This window comes from Calonectris borealis, chromosome 8 (genome assembly GCF_964195595.1).
Source record: "Calonectris borealis chromosome 8, bCalBor7.hap1.2, whole genome shotgun sequence".
Lineage (NCBI taxonomy): Eukaryota > Metazoa > Chordata > Aves > Procellariiformes > Procellariidae > Calonectris > Calonectris borealis.
Window position 1 is genome coordinate 35,103,797 of NC_134319.1, and position 20,654 is coordinate 35,124,450.

The window sequence follows — 20,654 nt, forward strand, 5'->3', positions numbered from 1 at the left end:
AAAATAAAACCAAAATTCTGGGCATTTTAAAATCCTCGCCTCACCCTAAAGTTATTTTATATTTTGTTTCGTGGGGTAAACTGAGGAGGGTGGAATTCATGTTGCCGTGCATACCGTCTACGAATGTTTTTTTGGCCCAACCCTATTCCGTATTGACTTTCTTTTAATTCTGTCTGACGTTGGAGGTCTGACCTTCTCCGAGGAGAGCTGCTGGCTGCCGTGCCCAAGAGATGCTGAGAAGCTTGAGGGATGTTGTGTGCCCAGAAGGCAGACCCTCTGGATGGCTGATGGTTAAACTGCGAGCCCCGCATCTCCCCGTGCTGCATGAGCCTGATTGCAGGTCCAGTTCAGCCCAAAATAGGTGGAATTTTGATGAGATCAGTAAAATTACGCAGATTTGCAGGAGGTGTGACTGTAGTCCGTAGACTAAGAGACGCTGTCTCCTAAGTAAACGAATTCGTGACGGTCATCAGACCGCACTACCACCAACCATGAACTTGTTTGTATGGAGCCGGTGATTGATGCAATTACCTTGGATGTTTTGGCAAGAGGGATGTTTGCAAGAGCTGACTGCCGACTGTTGTTTTATTACATCATGTAGTAAAGGTGTGAGCCGTATTTTCATGTCATGATACAAAACAACCAGCCTCTGTTGCACAAGTAGGCACTTTAAAACGGGTTCAAAATGGTATAAGCAACGGTATAAGCAAAGCACGTTTAGAGTTATTGCTTGTTTCTGACAAAAGCAATTCCCTAAATTCTCCTTCCCTCCTATGATACCATTGGTTTTATTAGGGAAAAACGGTAAATCCTTTCACTTCAGACGTAGGTGCCGTTAGTTAGCTATGCCGTCCCTGCCGACAGCATGCCTCTTCACTTCCCTGCATCTTGCTGGCCAGCACAATGTTTCTTCACGGAGATAAGTCAATGTCTATCTGTACTCTGTTCCAGGCTTGAAATGAAAGGATTTACTAGTTTAAGTGCCAAATGGGGCTTGCAAAAACTCTAGACCCTGTTATTCACTATGTTTAATACTTAACATCATCCCGAGGAGTATGATGTTGCCTAATGTCTAGGAAGAGGTTCCTGTGGTGAAAAGATGACTTCTCCAGTTATTCTTTCTTCTTTTGTCCCCTTATTTTCCTACTGGACTCGTCATTACGATGTCAAAGCACCCCTTCAGCAATGGGGCTGTGAAACCCATGATGTGGATGTGTCACGCTCATTTGCTGATGCATACGCTAGTTTGGGTTTCTTCCTCTTGCTGGCTGCAATGCTCTTCTTCACAGTGTGTCCTTCAGCATGGTATGAACGCATGTAGCCACTTAACGGTGAAAGAATGAATCACAACCTATTGTAGTTTTTTTTTACTCAGTTTGGGTTTTTTCCAGGTTACTGATTCATTCAAGCAGAACAAATTTCCATGGTAAAATTTAAGGTGTCAAAATATCCACCCCAAGAACTCAATGCTTGATTATCTTGGCTGCTGTAATTTCCTTTTTTGAATGTTTTGACTGGAAACAATGATGGTGGACCAAAACCTGATGACTCATTTTCAGAGAACGGGGACTTATTTTAATTCTTGGAATTAGTAGGGTGATAAGTAAAGTATCTCTCCAGATTTTCAAAGGGGTCTAGTGTGAGCAAGCCAGGTGGTGACCATTAACAGGTTTTAAAGCGGATAGCTTTGAACTCATTAATTTCAGAGTTGGAAGAGAACATAACAAGTGCGTGGACTTTCCTGTAGGAGTAATTAATAAAATAGATTGAGTTAATGCGATCATTAGTGTTTCTGTATGGACCCCCCCGTCCAACTTGTTTGGTTTATTATGGCACAGCAGATAATTTGTTCCCTGTTCAACAATAGTTCTAGTAAATGTTTTACTGTTGCTCATTTTGCTTTATAAATTACCTGGCATGTGATATGCAAAAAAGTATTTCTAAAGATGTGATAGCAGAAGGGTAACAGATGGAGAGCAGGGGAAAATCTCTTACAAAATGTTTGATGCAACTAATGTTAATCCATGCGTGCCTTAAGATTTTCGTGGTCAGCTTTCTGACCGCCCGGAGAGATGTTTCGCAGTTCCAAGTCCCAGTCTTGTTAGTCCCACAGGGATGTAACTGGGCAACCTCCGATGACCCCAGTTGTGTCTCCTGTGGCCTAATCCCTTTCTGGCTCTTGCAATGTAAACCTTAATGGCTAATAAAGGTCCCTTAGGACTTCCAGGTCTAACTGCTATCTTAGCTTTAAGCATAGCTAGGTGACTACACCTTAATAAAACTTAAGTTATTAATAAAATTTAAGTTAGTTATTGCTTTTTATTTCGGACTTTTGTGTTTTGCGGGGTGGGTGTTTGTTTGCAGTCAAAGCAGGCTGAACAAGGTCCATCAATCGTCACAACTGTCATCAGGAGGATTACAGACATAATGCAGGTGGTTCCATTCTTCTTTTCTGACACCGTATTCCTAACCTGAAAGCTGACCTCGATCGCGGCTTACAGTAACGCCTTCAGCAAACGAAATCTTAAGCTCAAGGTGCTGGGTTCCCTTTTGTGACGTACTACCTGTTCTGTATTAATTTATTGTATGCATTATGAGTGCAACCTATTTGAAACGATTCACGCTAATTTAATAGAATACTTCCAAACAAATAATTAACTGCCAAGACTAACCATTGATTCCCTTTTATCAAAGGCTAAGGTAATATGTCTGAAACGAATGAAACGGTAATTCTTCATTGCTGCTGGGGTGTCTGTACCTGATTTAGAAAACATTACGCAGGCTGTAACCCTCTTCTAGCTTCCAGCCTTCAGTTCTGAGGCTGAAAAATCCCCAAATTATATGAACGGTCAATTTGCATTGGTACCAGTACGTGGGCGATGTGCAAATATCTTGTAGGTGTGCTGCTGCCTCCTCCTGCCCGCGGGGCAAGGGAAACCAGTGACATGGTGGCAACTCCAGGAGTCCCCTATAGGTAAAGAGCTCGGATCGTATTGGCCCCCTGATGTTTTACCCAGGGTGAGCAAGCCCACGGGGCAGCGGTTCTGGGCTGAGCGGCCCATGCCTGGAAATCCCTGAGCTGCAATCCTGATTGAATGGGTCCTACTCGCACCGGAAAAGTGGCTTTAATCACTCTTTGTTTCCCAAAATATGTCTCAAATTCTAAGGAGTTTGGGACTATGAGTTGAATTTTCTGAAATGTCAGCCAGAGGGCTGTTTGCTATTATGGAAATAAGATGAAGATAAATCTGGTTTTCCTAATAATTTTAGTCTGCATCAGATTTAATTTCTTCAAATTCTTCTAATCTCTACTCAACTTTGCACAAGAGAACTAGTAAAATAACCTTCTTGCTGGTCTTAAGATTGGTTCCCAGTCTAAACTTCAGCCAGTTTAACGAATTTAGTTTTAATTGTTCTTAAAATCCTAACACAACTTTGGTAACCGTGATGAGTGAGTTTTCTCAGTGTCTGTACAGATGCCTTGAATAATACCCATAAAAAGGAAAATTCCTGTTCTGACTAGCCTGTTGCAGTTGAATAGTAACAAAGAGAAATAATCCAAGATTGTAGGAATTTGCACTAATTGCTTGCATAAGTTTATTTGATTTTGAACAATCCTTCTCGTTTTAATCCCTGTTTAAAGACAGAACATGCCCTGCCAAACCGCACTCTGGTGTGTTTTTTTTTTTTCCTTTTCCTCACCCTGTGATTGAATTGTTCCATAATTGCAGCTATTTGAATCTGAAACTCAAATTAGAAGAACTAGAAAGAGAGGGAGCGTGGGAGAAGACATGAATAAAGCAGTGTGATGAATTCAATGTTCATTTCCCTGTGTAAGATAGAAGGATTTATACTCTAATCCCTTATAGCAAATCCCATTTTAGTATGAGACCGAATAGCTCCAATTATATTTTTCAGTGAGGAGAGGTTGCACAGTGTATTTATGCTACGCTGGCTGTAAATCTGTTCCCTAAAATATTTATTTTAATAGCTATCTTACTCTAGATATCTAACACCTTACTCACAAATCTTTTTTCAGGTGTTGGAGATCCGCTGCCCCCAATCGATGTTGCTCTGGCTGCTGTGCTTGCGGTAGGTATTTTGTTGGTAGGTATTTGGGACACGGGTTCCCCGGGTAGAGCCAGCGAATCCGCCATGTCCTTAAGATCTGGCGACCCGTAGATACCAGCTGGCCTGCGCAGAAACCTCCTCCTGCCATAACCCATATATATTTAATCTTGTCTCAGTTTCCTGGCAATGTAACTTGAAATGAACCCTGCTGCACCGTATTTCATCAGCCATTGCTCCGTGACTCTCCTCCTTCCTTATGGCCCATGTATACATACGGTAAAGATCTCCCAGCCCAGGAGCAGCTGCTAAGGAGGCCAGCTCAAGCATCTTTATTTTGTCTAGAGACACCACTGAGAAAACAGCATTGAGAAGTGTTCCTATTTGTTTTGATAATTTTCTGATAAAATTTCAGAGGGACATTATTAACGTGCCCTCTGCAGACTCATGGAAATTGATTTTGAAGGAAGTCTAGAAGGAAATGAGGAGATGAGTTTCTTCTCAAACCTCTGGTCCAGGGCTGTCCCTGGGCATCACCGAGAGCAGCAGTTTCACTACAGCTGCCTTTATTCCTCCCGTGATTTCAGTGTGAATTCTTTAATGCCAAATGCCATTCACATTTGTAAAGCACAGAGAACTAGGATCAAATTTTGATTCACCTGCTGCTAATCTATTTGTGGTTGTCTTGAATTACAGAACATTTTTTTATTTATAGAACAGTAGATTTTTTTTTTTTACATGCGTTTCTCCCATTGCTATATGATACAGGATATATAGGATATCAATAACATCTGGAGCATAGAGCAAGTAAAATTTTCAGATTTGCTTCTTTGGTTGTACATTTCTTCTCTGCTTCATTTGAGCTGATGGACATTTGTTGGAAGTACTTAGCTGGAGGCTGGATATTCATTAGTGACTTCACTGTTAGACTGAGGCTGGAAGTCTTTAACAGAGGAAATTAAGAATCAACTTCCTTTACCAATAATCATTCTAAAATTGTCTAAAGGGCTATTGATATGATTCAACACCTTCTGCTGAAATAAGTCCTTCGTTTCATTGTTTTACCCAGTAAGAGAAGAGAACGGTATTTTCTTTTTTAACTTTCCTAAGTTAAAATCTTTTCTCTTGAATCAACCTTCTGGCAAGTTTTCCACGGTAGGGATCCCACTGGGCTGAGTACATGTGAATTCCCACACTGAGTATGCATTCACGCACTGACTATGAATTACACTCAACAGTCAGCAGAAACGAACCTTGTCTCTTGATTTTTATTTTATATTTTGCCTTTGATTGCTTCAGTATTTTGGATGGACTCACTCTGGCCTTATTCATCAGAGGAGCTTAGTCCCGAGCAAGTGCTGCTGGAGCACTGTGCTGCGGTCGTGCTGATTCTGCTCCACAGTTAAGGCAGTTCTTCGTAGGAAAGAGGGAGGAGAAAACCCCGTTTTCTTTAAGTGAGATAGTGTATTGTCATCAAAATTACAGCATTTCATCTTTCAGAGTTTATTCAGTTTTCCACATGTTCATAGCAAAGCCTATTTTTCTTTGTTCAAACTTATTAAAAAGAAAGTCCTTTGTGAAATTCAGTTCCTAGTATCAGGCCATTTTTTTTTGGTGGAGTAATGAAGATACTGTTCAACTTTCCTATTCAATTTATGGCCATCCTTTGCCTAACCTAAGTTTTAAAACATTTTTTAAATTATTATTTTCTAGCCATAATTCTTCATAAACCAAAACCTCTTTCCTCTGATCTGTAAATTCTCAGAGAAGTTTTCTTCTTCATGACTTGTTCCCAGGAAGGGTGAAATCTGTACACCAAAACAACCCAAAGCTGCCTTGGAAGGATACTGTAAGAGGGGAAAATGTGGGAAAATATTTCGTACATGTCTATGAGATTTGGGACTGAGGCTTTTGTGCCTCAAATAGAGGCATAATTGCTGAGTACATATATTCTTTTTTTACACCTTGCCAAGTGTGAATTTTGTGTTAAAATGGACTTTAAATTTCTTTATTTCTTTATAATAAAGAAATTTCTTTTATTTATGTATTAATTTTATTTACTTAGTTTATATTTTTTATAATATTTCTTTATTTTATTACGCTTACTTTTGGGGTAGCATCTTTCACACAAAGTTACAGTTTTGGAATATCAGCTTTAACTCCATTTTAACTTAATTTTTATCTGATGTGAAAAGTTTTGTATTTTATGACTTTCTCTTTTCATTTGTGCAGAGTTATGTTTCTGTTATGCATTTCTAGCTAGTATTTGCAGCTGGAAACAGATTCTGCTTTGTTAACAATATTGTTTCCAAATTGGTTGGAAATTTCTTAATAAAAAGGCAAAGAAAAATAAGGTCTTTGTTGGAAAAGGCTGTAATTTTTAGAAGCAATCCAAGAAATATAAAATAATAAACTGAATAAGCAATTGTGTAATTGCCACACATAAAAGAAATGGATTAAGAAAAAAATAAACTCTTCAGAAGTATGAAAAAAATTAGACTCTTTCTTTGACAAAATATTTGTGTGGGCACCTTAATTCTCCACTAATAAAACAATTCTCATTAGCTTATAAATTTGGAAATGGTTGGAAGAGCTAAATGCAAACAGAAGAATTAAAAGATATGGTGATAAAACTTAAACAGTGATATCCTTGTGCTAACTCAACATCTAAAAAATGATGATATTAATAAATAGCTTGACTGCATGAATTCCAAGGATTTTAATTACAAATCTATTTTCTATTGGCTCCTTGCCTATAGACAGAAGGGGGTTAGAGCAGAGGAATTTTGTGTGCTGAATAAAAATCTGAAACTGTTTATACTTCAGAGGCAATACTTGCCCCAAAGGTTTTTCTTTTTGCTATTTTTAGTTGCTTGCAGTTCATTTCAGGAGATAGACGTTGCATTACAAAAGCAGTATTAATAGAAGTATTCCTTCATTTCTTAATTAATGTGTGGTTTGAGCTAGCATCAATTATAACAATTTTATGAGTTTTTTCTCATGAAACACAAGTAATTGTAATAGAGGAAGATTAAATCTTGGGCAGGTCGTTTTGCAAAGGAGAAGTTACTTTCAGTAGTTTCCCCTGAAGAACTTCTAAGTTCCATTGGGATGAACTTCTGCTTTAAAAATGCAAAACAGAAGTTGTTTGCTAGTGATGAAGTTAAGTCAATAAGTCAAGGTTATAGGTGGATATTTGGAGGATAAATACAATGTAAGACTTTTCAGAGGACAAATTTAATTGAACGGCAATAGGAGCTGCTACTCTTGAAGTCTCTGCATGGCGAAAGAGCTAGAAATACTACAAAATTGTATCAGGACATGTGTGTATGTCAGCTGTTGACATTCTCTCCATGACGTGGCCTCCAGGACAGCAGATCACTGTGACTAGAGAGCAGCAGAGAGTCTGGTGCTCTCCCGTACACCTCAGGAGCAATATACAAGTGTCACGTATGGAAATGGGTATTCCAGAAAAAGATTAAGAAAAGCTATAGAGTCATAGAATCATAGCATGGCTTGGGTTGGAAGGGACCTTTAAAGGTCATCTAGTCCAACCCCCCTGCCGTGGGCAGGGACATCTTCAACTAGATCAGGTTGCTCAGAGCCCCGTCCTACCTGACCTTGAACGTTTCCAGGGATGGGGCATCTACCACCTCTATATGAAGCCCGAATCTAATTTGCTTTACCAAGCGTTCCTAACCAACTGCAGCCAGGGCTTCCTTTTTTCTTCAAGTAGTTTAGTTTATCTGGTATAAGAGCTAGGCAACCTCTAGGCTATCAGTTTAAAAGGCACCCGATTTTATTATTAGAACTCCAAATCGTGCTGAAAATTAATATGGCCAACATCATCACTGGATACTGGCCATCACAACCGAGGTGCAATTGGTATGCAGCCTGGCTTTGTCTGATCTTTTTTCTGTGTTAATAAATAATAAATGCAGCTTTAATCCATAAAATACAATCTTAGTGTAATAATTCTTTTCGAAGCAGCCTGTCATAACTAGTCCGTGACTATGTCAGTCTGTATGTCTCTCTTGCTCCCCTGAGATCAATCGTCCTGCTGTTTTCCTAGGAAAGTCCAGGGAAATGACCTGCTGGTTTTCTGTGGAGCTTGGTTTTGTTCACATCTGCTGCTCCATCCTTGGGTGAAGCGCTTGATGTCTTTGTGTCGAGCTTTTGCATTTTGTCTTAGGGATAAAGATATTTATTTCTCAGAAGTTTTCCAAAGCTTAATACATGTACATTGTGGTCACTGAAGAGAATGGACCGCTGAGGTGCTCAGATATTTGAATGTGCCATCAGCATGGTGGCACTGGACTTTTACAGTTTCTACCTAGTTGTCTTAACTCGTTTGTTTTGTCACTTTTGGACTTCGGGAAAATCTTTAAATACTTATGCTTCTGTTTCCTGTTTTCCACCTTTATAAAATAAGAGTAAAATATTGGCTAATGAGAAACTTTGAATTTTCAATTGTCAAAGATGTCGGGGCACCTTTCCCAAAAGTTTCTTTTTCATAGATTCATTACAGTTTCTGTTTCATCTGAAGAAAAAAAAAAAAATCCGAGCAAACAAACAAAACCTGAAGCTAATTCAGTGTTCTATTTAGCTTCTTATAAATACCTCAAATGAACCTGCTTCCTGATTTCACCAGGTGAAGAACCAGAAAGAAAGTCTGTATTTTTCCCTAATTTCCTCCAGGAGCCACTTCTGCCCAGCATGGTAGCTACCTTTTCCTTTCTGTACACTGATTAATGCCTTTGGTTCCACTCATCTACATCTGTGATCCCTTTACTTACCAAATCTGGAGATGTATAACTTCAGACAAATGTTTGCTTGGAAGCATCATCTTTGGCCTTAAATACCCAACCGAAAGCCATCCCTTCCTCTCTTTTCTCTCTCAAACCAAACCACAGTTCTCATGATTTGGTTTGATGGTAAAAGTTTTGATCAATTTGAGGAATTACAGAGATAGTCACTGAGGTGATCACATATTCCTTTACTATGAGTTCTTCCATTCTTGACATTTATGACGGCTCTTAAATTTCACTTAAATGACATCTCTTACACCAACAGATGGGGCTGGAAGCTCATTGCATTTCACAAAAAACAAATATTTGCATGCCTATTAAATACAGCCTGATTTGTAATCAGTAGCATATGCTCAGTGCCAATACCTGATTAAAAGTAAAAGATATTTCATGGTAAAATAAGGACCATAAAGAAACTGTCAATCACATGGGATAACGAATCACACAGGAAAGGCTGCAAGAGAGTCCCTGGGTACAAACATGCTGTTAATTAGCAAATTGAGCTATGACCTGAGGGTGGAAACACTAACTTTTTGTTCTCTTAGGCTTGTCATTTGTGTATGTTGTTTTTCAGATGGAGGATACGACTGAATCTTTATAGTGTCTGTGTCTGGTCGTAAAGATTCAGCGGAGAGGTATCCATTTTCCCATCTCTTGCAAATGTTTGCATTTGAAAAATTTCATCCTCCATCTAGGGATGCAACAAAAATTTTTGGACTTTTCCTGTGTTATGTAGGCATGGACTTGAATGTCAAATCTCGGTATCCTAAACACGTGCTCTAGCTTTTGGGTCATTTCTACTTCTAACGTGGCTCTGTCTGTGGTGAAGTGGCTGAGTTAAAGAAAAGCTGAGTGCACGGTCCACTGGTTACAGTCCTTACATGGAATATGGAAAGTATAAATTAATGGTATAAAAGGTATAAATTCTTGCTTCACAGAATGCTTTATTATTGAAACATTTTGGAATAGCTCCTACAGAAAGCTTGGGGTAGGCTGACAGGAGAATACCTAAGAGCCGGCTGCTGCTAGGAGCAATAACCCTGGTGGGGAAGCTATTTTGGCCATAAATGCTAAGTTAGAACTGATTTTTTTCCTGCCAGATTTGCACATTTTAATGAAAAGACTGCTTTTGTTAAGTTGTTTCTCTGTTGGAACTGCTGCGAAATTTTAAACATGTTCCAAGTATTTGTATGTTCATAATTATGAATTTTTGTTGGACCTTCCGTCAAATTCATACAAAGATTACGGTTGAAGATTAAGTTGTGTATGATAGCAAGGGTGTCAAAGACTGTAAGCAGTCTTCTCTTCTTTACACTTTTGCACCAAATCTGGAAAATTTGGAAGTGTCGTGGTGCTATAGCACTGTCCATCCTCCCTGCCATGCTTCCTGGCTTGAGGTCAATATATTGAAATAAAAAATGAACTTGGTATGAACTTGACTTTCCAGACTGAGGAAAGGAACTTCAAAAGGCAGAAGAGAAACCAGAGAGGGGTTGTATTTCTAAGACCCGTTACAAAATTTCACAAGAGGTCTTCTTGTTGTTGCTGAGGAGCTGGTGACAGCCTGGCTCGTCACGCTGCTCTGTTGTGGGTCCTGTGAAACGAAAGGGGGTTGTGACAAGTTGGGGTACAAAGTCATGGGTTTCTTCAGGTGGACAGTTGTCTACAAAAGCCATCATGTGTGAAGAACTGTTAGTCCCAGCATCCGTGAATTAGGCAGGTCTTCATCCACGTTTTCTCTTCCAAAGGTTTGGGAACCCATTCCCAGTTGCTGAGAAAAAGCTCTGGAAATGCCTCCAAAGTAAGAACATTTAAAAAAAAAAAACCCACACCAAAGAATGAAGAAAGCAAGCCCCCTCCCTCAGCCCTTTTTCCAGCATAATTGCCTAAATAAGCATGGTAAGTCAGCCAGCCAGGAGGCAGTGAGTTAAGGTTGGGTTTCCTGTGTTACAACAGCTAATACCTATTTAATCTCAATTAATACCTATTAATTAATCTCAATTAATACCTAGATAGCAGTCTTCTGTGCTCCTTTTTCCTCCCAAATGCCATTGATACATTGCTCGCTGGAGAGAAACTGGTAAAAATAATTCCTCCAGCTGCATTTTGAATGTCTGGGGACGAGGGTAAATTTTTTTGCTAAAAAGCTCTTTTCTTGCCTTTAGAGGGAGCAGAAACGTTGGAAATTTCCAAGGCTTTTTATGTTGTAACTTTGGTGCATTGTCAAAATGTGAGAGAAAGAGGCCATTGAAGGCTCCCACCTCTGGTGTGAGGGAAGGTTTCCTCATCAAACTCCTAACACTTAATTACAGCGATTTTCTGCCAGAGGAACCGAAGAAGGCACAGAGCAGCCAACTATGGTCAGAAACGGTGAGTTGTGGCTGGGAACCCTTCTCCTCTCCTGGTCTCGCTTCTCAAAGTAAAAGGGCCTGATTGATGCCGGGGATTGAAAAAACCACTGATGTTTACTTGAGAGGGACTCTCTAAGCAAGATGAAATGGGAAATGACTGTTGTTCCTGGGGGCTGGTGGCAAGGTCCAGCGCGGCGGGCGTAGGTGGGCAAAGGTCTGCAGGAGTTGGGGAATATTTGGGAAACTTCAGCGTAGACAGACGGTGCCATTTCTGTCCCCAGAAGAGCTCAGGAGCATGAGGCTGAGCTCCATCGCCATCCCAACGAGACACAGATGATGTAGGAAGCGTGGTGGAGTCTTACCACCATTTCTGTTACCTAGTCCAAGGCCAGTTTTCATTCCATCTATGGACAATAAGACATGATCTGAGGTAGATCTTTACTTTTATGCATTTTAACGGATTGGACCAAAGCTTTTAATGGGGAAGCGCTTTGTGGCCGGGGGGACTCCATGTCTTAACTGCTGCAGGAGAAAAGTGAATATGATGATGATGAACATTTTGCGCAGTGATGAAAGCCTTGTGGAGAAGTATATCCAAATATTTTTTTTTAGTCACAGTGAAAGGCAAATTGCATTTTCCAAATTGAAATTTTGAACTGTTCTAACAAATTCCTGTTGGCATTTTCACCCCTTTAAATCCAAGGTTTTAAATTTTTTTATATTAAACACCAATGTTTTTCAGCTAGCTTGTGAGGCCATGCAGATAGCCTGCAGTCCCTGCATTTCTCGCTGTGGTTGTGTAGGTATTAAAATACCAAAGAATGATGTTTTCCTCTTCAAGTGGTGCTCGCAAATTTGCTCTTCATGTAGCTTTTTACAGTCGTTACATCGCAAGGGCTTCGTTTGACTTTGCTATGAGCTGCAGGCTTCGGTAGGGTGGTTGGGTTGTAGGGGAAATCACGGGAGATCTAGAGGACTTCTCCTATGACTGCTTAATGTGAGAAGGAGGAAATCCATAGCTTTAGGGAAGGTTTTGTGAGTTACAGAAATACAGTTCTGCATAGAACGAAGTTCCCATTTTAGTGAGCTTTCTCTCATCCCATGTGAGATGGGTCCCACGCTGCGTAGTGCATATTACAGTGCTGCAGAGTACTCGGTGACCTTTTTTGAGGGAAACTATAAATACCAGCTTTGGCATAATAGACGGGTGGGCTGTATTTCAAGGGTGGCGTGCCAGAATGTATTTTTCCGTTCTCAAATTAGAGGCTAAGCATGCTGCTGGAAACTCAGCAGAGGCAGGGGGATGCTCTGTCCCGAACAGGTAAGGTGCTTTCCAGGCACTTCACAGGTAGGACCTTGCTTCGGAGCCGGACAGCATCTCCCCAGCCCTGCTTCTCGTGTGCAAGCACTATACCCCACGTAGGAGGAAAAAAAAAAAAAAAAAAGTGGAGTTATTCAATTTTCCGGGAGGAGAGAAGAAAAGGGCGTTAAAATGGTGACCCAATTAAATCAATGTTGACGTGGTTGCGTGCGATGGAGCGCTGTGCGTGCACGAGGTGCCTCTGTTGGTGATGTGAACCAGCCACGGCCATGCCTTAGAGCTGCCTTGCCAGCCGGGGCGGTCTGTGTTGGTGATCAGCCCCACACAGCCCTTGTGCGGCCGGAGAGAGTAAACGTTCAACAGGAAATAAGATCATCCTGCGTCTGTCATTTTAGTTTCAATTCTTAAGGTTTTCTTTAAAAAATTAGGCAAGATGAGTTGCGTAACAAGGAAGTTTACTTTCTACTCACGCTAGCTTTCCCTCCGGACTTTCTTACTTTATGTAAGAGATGATTGTTTATTTTGCCGCAACTCCAGAGTGATTCAAGAGGGGCATTCTTGTGTTTAACAGTTAAAATGTTGGAAGGCTTTAAGAAAAAGGCTTCCTGCCTTCCTAGCAAATGGATACCAGATTCTGCAACCGTAATACTCAAACGTATGTGATTTACCAGGTTCTTGCCCATATTGCGGGCAGAAATACTCTATTTTTAGTTGTTCAGGAACAGTGAAATCAAGGAGCTCCTCACTCCCCTCACTGTACAGAGCAACATAAAGCATAAAGAAATAGGGAAGAAAGGCGGGCAAGAAGCCAAGAGACTTTTTTAAGCAAGGAGGGAAAGCGGAGAAACAAGTCGCCGAACTTACTGTGTCTCCAAATAGGCAGCATTCGTATAGGCTTTTCTGTTGATTTGAGAACATGAACAGTGGTGTAGGGAGGAGTGAGCTGGAGTTTGAGACATATATGCCATTTGCGTACGCTATGAGACACGTGGGTCGTCTTTCATCCACGTTCCTTGCCCAGGTGGACCTCCGGCATCTACCTGGAGCTGGTCCCAGAAATCTGTTCGTACCATGTTCCATGGGCACAGGAGGAGAAAATGCAGAATTAGGTCATGGTAGCAACAGATTCTTGACTAATTATCTAGAAACAGGGATTTCTGAAACTTCCCAGTCTGCGCCAGGGCTTGTTTTCTTGATTTAATGGAGGCGTGTGCAGGCTACGCAGGGGGAAAGCACTGGGAGATGAGGCGGCTCGAGGTGGTGTGTCCCAAGTGAGGGAAATACAGGGGATGAGGTGGAGACGATGGTTGCTGAAGTATGGAAGAGAAGGGAGAAGGGGGGCAGGCGGAACATCTCAGCCAGAAAAGCTGGTGTCTGAGGAAAAATACACCTTCCCGAGGAGTGTGGTGCTGCCTCTCTGGCACCGTCTCTATCCCAAGCCCTGTGAGGCTTGCGTAGTCTGAGGCATTTCTTTCCCTAAAATGTCCAGACAACTTCTCTTCTGTGGCCACTACATAAAAGGGGAGATGCTTGTTCACCTGGTTTCTGGGAAACCGGCTTTTTGGCATCCTGAAGTTTCTGTCTTCTCTGATCAGTTTGTGCTACTTGGTAGAGTGTGAATGGTCCTCCAGAGAAGTTAACCAAAAAAAAAAAGTAGAAAACTTCTCATTATCGGCCTTTTCAGCTCTCTAGACTGGTTAATGCATGGCAGCTGCTAGTTTGTGTGCCTGCCTCGGTCCTCCGGGAAGCCTGTGTCCTGCAGGCAACCTGACCGGCAAAAACAAGACGGGTGGGATGAGATAAACCGTCACAGGAATTATTTGGTCTCAGCCTCAATTGCTAGGGGCAGTCGGCTGTTTTGAAAATACAGCCTCCTTGCTAAGAATGATAAAATGTTATTGATGATTTTTTTTTCATCACCCGCTTTGAATTCTGTAACGCGGGCTATTCCTAGCCTGGGGCAGAGCTGGAGATGACAAAACATTTTCCCAATCGTCCCCTCGGACTCCAGCCTGTGGTTTGAGGGAAAGGCCATTGCCCCACGCGGAGAAGCCCATGTGCGTCCAGCCCAGAGACACCACGGCGCGCCGGCCCGTCACGCCGATGCCCGCCTTTCCAAATAGCGTGGTGTGGCCACAGGGATACGGGGAAAAGTACCTTCCTGGTGGGATGATGATGCGCTGACCACACGGTGTGTGTGCAAGTGGTTGCAGACCGCACGGTGCGGAGAGGCAGAGCATTTGCAGTGGAGTCTTCATTTCTTGAGTTGCCCACTTACCTCTACCCCCTACCAGGTACTTAGGCTGGTATTTAGACCATCTCAATCTAGAAAATAATTACTGAGATGGATTATTTTTTTTCTTGTGGGTATCTTTTCTCACTTCCCTGCCTCTGTTTCACTTATGTTACTAAAAAGCACCTCCTTTACGCGTGATTTTTATCTCCCTTGCAAATGATTGCACATTGTAATTTCCAAATTTCAGCAGTGTAGCACGTAGAAGAGGAAGAAATTGGATAGATTTAAACTGCAGACTTCACCCAAAACATGATCTGAAAACAAACTCTCTTTCCTGATGGCCTTATTTGCATTTTCAGAGGCTCCTCCTTCTTGCTGGGGCTGTGAAGGGGGATGGCGTGAGAAGCGCCGGGGTGGGATGATGTTTGTCCAGCGTAACGTGGGAAATGCTGGGGATGGGTATCTTTCAACGAGATTTCCTGGTTGATTCAGGTTGACCAGGAAGAAGTGCGTAGGCTCAAAGAAGCACTAGAAATGGGTCAAAATAGGGCAATGCATAAAATTTCTTTGATATGTGGAGGAAAGTGAAGAAACTGCTACATGTGTGCTGGTTTTCACAAACCTGTTTCACTCCTCTGCCATCCCTCTCCAGAAGACAGACATTTATGAACGAAACACGATGACAAACGCCTTTTTTCCCCTCCTAGTATTTCAGACGAGCATCAGAAACACCAAAACCCAGGTCTGACACCTATTTATATCCCCGAAGTCTGGCATTTTCCTTCTGCTGTGCATACAAGGAGCTGCATCCACTTGCCCGTCTGCTCCAAGACACGTAAAAAAACCAGAGAGCCACAAGAAACCTAAACGTAAATGCAAGAAACATAATTGCCAGTGTGAGTGGCCTCACACATCTCTGCAAAACGTTTTGAGGTATGTCCTGGGCTAAATTGGGTTGCCCGTCCTCCCTTGCTCCGTGCTTGCAAACCATAGCCCTCGTTCCCCGGCAGACTCATACTCTCCGTTTGCAAAAAAAAAAAAAAAAAAGAAAAAAAAGAAAATAATAAGATAAATAAATAAAATAACCCCCCCACAGCGTTGCGCTGACTTCACAGTCTCGGCAGCCCATAATGACAGGGGTTTGCTGAAGGGCCGCGTACGTCAGCGGGGCTCTCCGCCGCGCAACCTCGTCCCGCTCCGAGGCGCCGTCGGAAATATCCGTCTCCAGCCGCTCCGCACTGGAGGACCCGTGGCGGCGTTCTTGTTGGACATGCTTGGAGAGTGGTGTCACGGAGCTCTGAAGTTTAATTATAGCCTCTGATGCTAACCCTGCCCTCCCACGGCTTTCTGGCAGGGCTTGCATCCCAGGCGGGGACGCGGGCAGCCGAGGGAGAGAGGCCACGGAGAGGGGCGGATGCGCGGGAAGGAAGACGCCTGGGATGGGGGTCTCTTCCCCGCGGCCCACCAGCCCTGTCCCGCCGGCGAGGCTGACCAGCGAGGGCTGGCGCGGGTCGGCAGCGGCGCGGGGCGTTACGGGGAAGGGCGCGGGGCGGCCTCGGCAAAGCGTCAGGGTGCACCTGCCAGCAGGGCAACGCGAGGGATGCTAAAAACCCCACCTCGAAACCCAGCCAAGAAGTTGTTACTGAAATAATCAGTTTGTTGAAAGCTGCCTTGATTCATTTTTCTTTTTTTCTTTTTCTGTGAAATGGGAAATTTTTTGCGTTTTTCCTCTGGGAAAAATATTTGCAAAGAAAAAAAAGTTTTAGATAACTCTCATGTAAGCCTGAAAAGGTGGAGTTCAACTTATTCGTTCTTCAAGTCCGTATTTTTTATTTTCTGTATGACGTTCCAGTGGCAGCAATGAAATTTTATTTTTCTCATTACTATGATCATGTGTTTTAATACTCTCCTTTTTCATCTACTTAGATTTTGCAAGGGAAGGCAGCCAAAGTACAGACTGGAGCATCTTTGCTATCTCAAGAGTTTCTCTTTGTGTCTTCGGCTGATCTGGTACATCACACACAATTCAGCATGCATCATTAAGGTAAAAATTATAAAATATTAAAACACAAAACACAACGAACCACGTAATGCCGGGGTTATTCGGTTATTTGGTGACCCTGGCAGAGGAGAGCTGGCGCGGAACAAGAGATGCCGTAAGTGTTAGCATCGTTGTAACAGGACAAACAGTAACTCTGCGATTTGACTTTCAGAATTTTAATTAAGCTAATGAAGAATCCCTTGTATATAAGGTGTGTTCCTCTGGGCAAGAGGAACGGCGCAAGTTGTAGCGCTGTGGAGTGATGGAGAGTTTGGGCAACGTCGTATCTTGGAGGTGACAACTGGGAACACGAAAAATTCACCTCGTCCCAGTGGTGGTCCCAGTATCTCTGCTCGTGACGAGGAATACAGGAGGTTTGCAGCGCTTGTATTCCTTACGCTGTATAAATTAAACACCAGCCGTTGGTCTCCGGACCATTGCTATTACAATTCTCACATCAAGAGGGTGTCTCAGTGCAACCCCCTGTTTTCACTGCCAACATCACCAGCAAGGTCAGGTAGAGCTATGGTTAAAAACAGACTTAAGTTAAATAAATCTGTTAAGTAACTAGCCAGAAGGCTAGTTATAACCTCCAGAGTCTCATACCAGGTGGAATGGATTTAATCAGAACAATATCTCCCTGTTCACTCTGGGAGAAGGGGCTGACAAAGCAGAATGAAGCCATTGCAGATCAGCCGCGCTTCGGATGGAGGATTTTGAGGGAAAAACACACAAAAACGAATTAAGGTCTCCCGAAACAGCTGTGACTGTGGAACACGTGTTGGGCTCCCCTTTGTTCACCCCTGGCATTTTGAACGGTCTGCAAGACAAGGCGAATGACTCCAAAGGACTTTTTGTGCGGAAAACTGATTTGTTGAGTTTTATCTACCCCCTAAAATCTTCTGAATGATGTAACGTCATCATGCCTACAGAAAATGCAAGAGTTATTTCCATCCTTGGCATGGTGGCATTGGGGTGCCACTGGTGTGTAGGTCCCCATGTGCTGACGAGGGAGTCCGGTGTCTCTCTATGTTCCAACTTGGAAGCCGAGGAATCAAGAGGCAGTGATTTTTGGGGATTTACACTGCAGAGCAGCGCTAAGGCCAGGAAAGCAATTCTGGCTTTTGGGGTCTTAGGAAGGTTTTTGTAGCACCCCAAAACCTTCACATACCCCTGAACTCCACCCTAGTTTCTCCAGAAGGCAGTATGGCTCTGGAAATCTTTCTGAGAAAGGTTTTCTTCACGACCACTTCTCAGAACGTAGGCATGGGAAGCTTTTTCATTGTTCAAGAAATTCACCTTTTCCACAATAATCACTGTGCTAACCTCGAGCAAGCTGGAGAAGACCTCTTGAGTAAGTCTGGAGCCTTCCTTGTGTGGTTGTGTCTTACAGCCATGCCACACCTCTGGACCTGCAATTTTTAGCAAGCTTCGTGATACTTCAGGGAGATTTCCTGGGTGAAGGCCAGAGATAGCCCAGGAAAGGCAAAAAAAGGTGTAAAGGATGGAGGAGGACATGGCTGGAATAAGCTGTGTGGCAGAGTGTGGCTGGAGACAGCAACCTTGTAGATGGTGCAGAAGAATAGGAAAATGCTCTGGCTGTCTGGGAGAGAAAGATGACACACAGAGAAAAAATTCGGAAAATATTCCTTCATTGTCTTGACGTGGTAATAGCTGCCAGTGTCTCTTCCAGCGCAGCTCAGCACATTCCTCTTGTCCCATTCATTTAATTCCCAGTTCTTTGCTGGGGCTGGAGTCCTCGTCCTTCAGGTAGGGGTGCCACCCCCTCGCAGGGGGTGCAGAGGGCCACGTCAAAGAGGACACATGGAGAAACTTCTCGCTGTCCTTGGGGCTGTACAGCGTGACGGCAAAAGGCAACGGGCACACACTGCAACAGGGGAAAGCTGGGCATAAGGGAGAAGTTTTTCATAGAGAAAATGGTTTAGCACTGGAGACCATGCAGTCTCCACCCTGGAGATGTTAAAAGCTTGACTGGGAAGGCTCACAGCAACCTGACCTAGCTTTGAGGCTGCGTTCAGAAACGTCCCGCTGGGGCCCACCGAGGTCTCCTTCTTGTTAAGGGTCTCCCCCGGGCCACCAGCCTCGATGTTTCCATTGGTGTCACTACGCACCTAAATAGTTGTGGAGAATGGCCTTGATCACCGCTTTGGAGTATTTCCTCCGAGGAAAGCCACCGCATGCACCTGATTTATTGTGGTTCTCTCTAGAGCTGCAGACCTCCATTTATCAAAAGGAGTTTTTTAAGTACCCGTTCAAACAGGATGATCAGGATGGATGCTGCCAGCCTGGGACACAAGGAGGTGAAGGACAAAGAAGAAGACATGCTCCTACAGTGCTTCAAAGGCAGTTTGATTTTTATGGAATATGAACCTGCTGGCTTGAAGTTTTATGAGCCCATTAGAAGCGCAGGGTGAGTTCAGACTAGCTGGGGCTTTGAAGACAAGTCAGCCAGTAAAACCGCCTGTGAGACTAAAGCACAGTAAATAATAATGCAGCAAGGCATATTATTAAGTTTGCTGTTCCCGGTGCTCTTTTTTTAAACATTTCTCAAATGGAAACACTTTGTTTCCTGAAAGCTTCATTTCAACTTAAGTGCAGCTCTTCATCTGTGATGGTTATTTTATGATTTAAGCATTAACATTGGTGAATTTTAAGAGACAGGCCAAATAAAATTAAAATTATGTTTGTGGGTGCAGCAAATGCTTTCAGGAAAAGAAAGATTTTATAGGGTGCTATAACAAGTAACACAGATGGGATACTTAAGTTAATAAAACCCAGATACTGAGAGGGATGGAAATACCTGTAAAAGCTGAATTTAACAGCTAATAAATATGTTCACGGGTATGTATGTGAACGGGGCGCTGGGTGGCCTCAGCTGGGGCCTCTTGCACCCCTGCCCGTGGCCCCAGAGCTCCAGTTAAGCTCAGCCCTGGAGCTTCGGTCCTGGTTTGAGTTTGATCCTAGGTGTGCCAATGAGTCGAGATCTGAAAATCCATGTGTTCCCGGGTTAAGGATGGGAGAAGAAAAAAGGGTTATGAAGCCCTGTTGTGGAGGGGTACTGGCGGCACTGTCGGGCCCCTTCCCCGGCCCTGCTGGCTGATCTCCTGAGTTGTCTCCCAAAGCGGCGTCTTGGCTGACTCTTGGTGCTGCGTTAGGTGTTGACTGGTGGATAGGGCCCTTTGTGTTTGGGGTGCTCAGGATGTTTTAGAATCATAGAATCATAGAATCATACAGGTTGGAAAAGACCTCTAAGATCATCGTGTCCAACCGTCAACCCAACACCACCATGCCCACTACACCATGTCCCTAAGGGCCTCATCTAAACGTCTTTTAAATACCTCCAGGGATGGTGACTCCACCACTTCCCTGGGCAGCCTGTTCCAAGGCCTGACCACTCTTTCAGTAAAAAAATTTTTCCTAATGTTCAATCTAAACCTCCCTTGGCACAACTTGAGGCCATTTCCTCTTGTCCTATCGCTAGTTACTTGGGAGAAGAGACCAACACCCACCTCGCTACACCCTCCTTTCAGGTAGTTGTAGAGTGCGATGAGGTCTCCCCTCAGCCTCCTCTTCTCCAGGCTAAACAACCCCAGTTCCCTCAGCCGCTCCTCATAAGACTTGTGCTCCAGGCCCTTCACCAGCTTCGTTGCCCTCCTCTGGACAAGCTCCAGCACCTCCATGTCCTTCTTGTAGTGAGGGGCCCAAAACTGAACACAGTATTCGAGGTGCGGCCTCACCAGTGCCGAGTACAGGGGCACGATCACCTCCCTATTCCTGCTGGCCACACTATTTCTGATACAGGCCAGGA

The 20,654-nt window shown here is 43.2% G+C and overlaps 2 long non-coding RNA genes across 2 annotated transcripts; both read left to right on the forward strand.

Annotated features, from left to right (window-relative positions):
• Positions 1 to 4,044: 4,044 nt before the first annotated feature.
• On the forward strand, positions 4,045 to 9,868 carry LOC142085297 (uncharacterized). The gene is made up of 3 exons (XR_012674603.1): positions 4,045 to 4,092; positions 9,451 to 9,511; positions 9,613 to 9,868. It is a non-coding gene; the product is annotated as an uncharacterized LOC142085297 (long non-coding RNA).
• Positions 9,869 to 10,334: 466 nt separating this feature from the next.
• Positions 10,335 to 18,062, forward strand: LOC142085192 (uncharacterized). The gene is made up of 3 exons (XR_012674585.1): positions 10,335 to 10,775; positions 11,042 to 11,246; positions 15,492 to 18,062. It is a non-coding gene; the product is annotated as an uncharacterized LOC142085192 (long non-coding RNA).
• The last annotated feature ends 2,592 nt before the right edge of the window (positions 18,063 to 20,654 follow it).